This window comes from Sinocyclocheilus anshuiensis, unplaced genomic scaffold (genome assembly GCF_001515605.1).
Source record: "Sinocyclocheilus anshuiensis isolate Anshui unplaced genomic scaffold, SAMN03320099.WGS_v1.1 scaffold1033, whole genome shotgun sequence".
Classification (NCBI taxonomy): Eukaryota; Metazoa; Chordata; class Actinopteri; order Cypriniformes; family Cyprinidae; genus Sinocyclocheilus; species Sinocyclocheilus anshuiensis.
This window is the reverse complement of record NW_015554137.1, coordinates 208,283-212,604: the sequence shown is the minus strand read 5'-3', so window position 1 is coordinate 212,604 and position 4,322 is coordinate 208,283. Positions and strand designations below refer to the sequence as shown.

Genomic DNA, 4,322 nt, shown 5'->3' with positions numbered 1-4,322 from the left:
TATTGATGCTTACATTTCACTATATACGTTTATTTATTGCAACATTCCATGACATATTTGTAATTTCATTATATTTATTTGATATTGTTTTTAGTTTTTTTTTTGTTTGTTTTAAAACAATTAGTGTAATGCATTAAATTTGAACTGATACATTTATGCTAATGCAATTAAAAATACTAGAAAATAACATGCTAGAAGTTACTATATAAAAAATATACTGTAACAATAAAGATTGAACAATTCAATAAAGCAATTCAAGATGTAAGAGTAAATATAAATTTAGGAGAGCGTGTTCGGTTCATTAGTAGTAAAGTTGCATTGCGCAATGCAAAAAAACAAAAACAAAAGAGAAACCAGCACTGTAATTATGCATCAGGCAACACTGTTTGCAAAAGCAGTTTGTTACTGTAACAGCTGCACTATTTTCAACAGCTGCACTACCGTCACGCTACACTGACTAATGTAGGTGAGTTAGTAGCGTGGCTACTTTTAGTTGCAGACCCTCCAACACTGTCCCGCGGATCTCCTACATCAGGATGTGCGGCAGACGAGCGCTTTCCTTCACACACGAGTAAATGAAGCCGATCACAGTAAACGAGATGAGTGTTGCCTATGAACAGACGTTTGGCTCGTGATCAAAAAGTCTCTTTACATTGGCGTGTCGGCGTGAAGTGCTCATCTCATCTATTTCTGTGCCCTATAATGCCTGAAATTGACCACAGCGTGGGTGTGTAAATTTGTATTTTATCCAAAACTGCTGATGTCTTTATTTAACTCTGCTGTGTACACACACACAGACGCACACAAACACACACACAAACAGACACACACACACACACACACACTCACAGACACACACTCACACACACACGCTCAGACACACAGACACACTCACAGACACACACACTCACACAGAAACACTCACAGACACACACTCACACACACACACTCAGACACACAGACACACTCACAGACACACACACACACACTCACACAGACACACTCAACACTCACAAACACACACACACACTCACACACACACACTCTCACACACACAAACACTCACACACACAAACACTCACACACACACAGACACACATTTTATTTTTCAGGATTCACAGATGAACAGAAAGTTCAAAAGAACAGCATTTATCTGAAATAGAAATCTTTTGTAACATTATGTCTTTACTGTCACTTTTGAGCAATTTAATGCAGCCTTGATGAATAAAATTATTTTCATTTTTTCTTTTAATCTTGCTGACCCCAAACTTTTGAATGATAGTGTATCATGTTTTTCACAAAAAAGTTATAATATTTCACAATATCACTGCATGCAGCCTTGATAAGCAGAAGAGACTTCTTTCAAAAACTCTGAAAATATAAACCAAAACTGGTTAACATTATCAAATAACCTGCACAGAAAACGTTTCTGTTTGATAAAAGTTCGGTTTGTTTTCTATGAAGTAATGTTCACCAGTGAGTCGTTCTCAACAGGACCAAGAGGCTGAGTTTTCTCTCGTGTTGACGGTCTGTTTGTTATTTCCAGGGTCAGGATGAAGTTGAAGCTTCTGGTAGTTTTGCTGCTAAAATCTGGACCTACAGAGTTCTGCTGGAGCTCATCCACTGGACTGATTCTGCCTCTCAAACCCTTCACTTATTCCACAGCGAGAAGCACGGCCAGCAGCAGCAGCTCCTCTAGACGTGTCTTCCTGAACTAAACCCCTTATTCAATGGAGAATCAGTATGTTAGGCCAGGACCATGACCGCAGACGTCTAGAACTCAATCTGAGTGACGTGACGCTTGGATTAAATCAGGTCTTTAGTTTAGACCAAGCCGAGTTCAGTACTAAAAGAGAACCAAAATTAACAAGCAGAGTTTATTGTTGTTTGGTTTAAAGCTTGGTTACAAAAAACCCAAGCATCTCCGCATGAATAGTGTTTTGCCTAAAAAAAATCCTTTAAAAAATACATTTGCTTGTTTTCTGATGGGGAGTATATTGCTACGTTCAGATGAGTTTCTGCGACTCTGCGGTCTTGATATTGTGTGCGATTATAACAATATGCTGTGCTCTTGAGGTCTAATACGGTACGGCTCTTGTGTGAAATACATCACGGGCTTCACACACGCTTCAGCCTGAGTTACACGCGTGTCAAAAGAAACAAAGACATTTACCTGTAAAATCAGCAGAGACCTTCACTGTAGGAAGGGTCCTGCCATCATTTACTCTCACTCCAAACCCATGGGACGCTATTTTTACAGCACAAACATCACATTGTGAAGAATTTTCATGCCGTTCTAGTCCAAACAGTGAAAGCAGACTGAGAGCAGAAGCTGTCAAGCAACAAAATGCATCAAAAATAGTTGCATTTTGACTCGATAGATCTTAATGCATGTAACTATAAATGAGATTTGAGAGCTACGGCAGAAGAGCAGAGTTTATGTTCACTGTATGCTTTTACTGTAGTGTGAACGTTTCTAATTTTCTAAAACATTTCTCACCTTTGGTTTTCCATGGAAGAGATAGTCATGCAGGTGTTGAATGACATGAATGTCTGGACCACCGTTTCCGTCAGGGAATGTAAACATAAAAATAGTAACTGTGAGTTTTCTTTTTCCTTGCAATTCTGAGTTTTTATCTCATGATTATATTGCAATTATCTCAGAAAAGTCAGAATTTGCGAGATATGAATTCACAATTCTAAGAGAGAAGTCAGAATTGTGATGCAAAAAGTTGCAATTATTTTTTTTGTTGCAAGACGAAAACAAAAAGTAGAATTGGAAGATATAAATTCAGAACTGCAATAAAATTCAGAATTGCGAGATGTAAACTCAGAAAGTCAGAATTCAGAATTTATATCTTGCAATTCTAACTTTTTTCTCAGAATTGACAACAAAACAGAATTTAAAGGTATAAAAGTCAGAATTTCAAAAGAAACAAAGACATTTACCTGTAAAATCAGCAGAGACCTTCACTGTAGGAAGGGTCCTGCCATCATTTACTCTCACTCCAAACCCATGGGACGCTATTTTTACAGCACAAACATCACATTGTGAAGAATTTTCATGCCGTTCTAGTCCAAACAGTGAAAGCAGACTGAGAGCAGAAGCTGTCAAGCAACAAAATGCATCAAAAATAGTTGCATTTTGACTCGATAGATCTTAATGCATGTAACTATAAATGAGATTTGAGAGCTACGGCAGAAGAGCAGAGTTTATGTTCACTGTATGCTTTTACTGTAGTGTGAACGTTTCTAATTTTCTAAAACATTTCTCACCTTTGGTTTTCCATGGAAGAGATAGTCATGCAGGTGTTGAATGACATGAATGTCTGGACCACCGTTTCCGTCAGGGAATGTAAACATAAAAATAGTAACTGTGAGTTTTCTTTTTCCTTGCAATTCTGAGTTTTTATCTCATGATTATATTGCAATTATCTCAGAAAAGTCAGAATTTGCGAGATATGAATTCACAATTCTAAGAGAGAAGTCAGAATTGTGATGCAAAAAGTTGCAATTATTTTTTTTGTTGCAAGATGAAAACAAAAAGTAGAATTGGAAGATATAAATTCAGAACTGCAATAAAATTCAGAATTGCGAGATGTAAACTCAGAAAGTCAGAATTTATATCTTGCAATTCTAACTTTTTTCTCAGAATTGACAACAAAACAATTTAAAGGTATAAAAGTCAGAATTGCAAGAAAAATAGAAACCAAAAACAGAATTTTAAGGTATAAAAGTCAGAATTGCACGAAAAATAGAAACAAAAAACTGAATTTTAAGGTATAAAACTCAGAATTGCACGAAAAATAGAAACCAAAAACAGAATTTTAAGGTATAAAAGTCAGAATTGCACGAAAAATAGAAATATAAAACTGAATTTCAAGGTATAAAACTCAGAATTGCGAGAAAAAAGTCGGAATTGCAAGATGTAAACTTGAAAAAAGTAAGAATTCTGAATTTATATCTTACAATTCTAACTTTTTTCTCAGAATTGCGAGAAGCAAGGTCTGAATTGTGAGTCAAAAAAAACCCTTTTATTATTATTATTAATTTCTTTTTTATTCCATAGCGGAAACAGGCTTCCATATGAATGAGTAAATGATGGCAGAGTTTTCTGACAGACAGACTGAGGTAGTGTTATTCTGATTGAACATATTCACATGTTACATTTAGGAGAAAGTACTGATCATTTGCATTCTAGTGTCATTTCACCCACAAACACTAACAAAGTTTGACGTTTACAAATTTTCAAGTTATATATGTGTGCTCCACACACACACACACACACACACACACTCTCACACACACACACACACACACTC

General features: G+C 36.1%; 1 long non-coding RNA gene across 1 annotated transcript in view; it reads right to left on the bottom strand.

Annotated features, from left to right (window-relative positions):
- Positions 1 to 4,213: 4,213 nt before the first annotated feature.
- Positions 4,214 to 4,322, bottom strand: part of LOC107670405 (uncharacterized) — an 873-nt gene continuing 764 nt past the window's right edge. The window contains exon 2 of the long non-coding RNA XR_001632088.1: positions 4,214 to 4,319. This is a non-coding gene — a long non-coding RNA (uncharacterized LOC107670405). The remainder of the gene's footprint in view (positions 4,320 to 4,322) is intronic.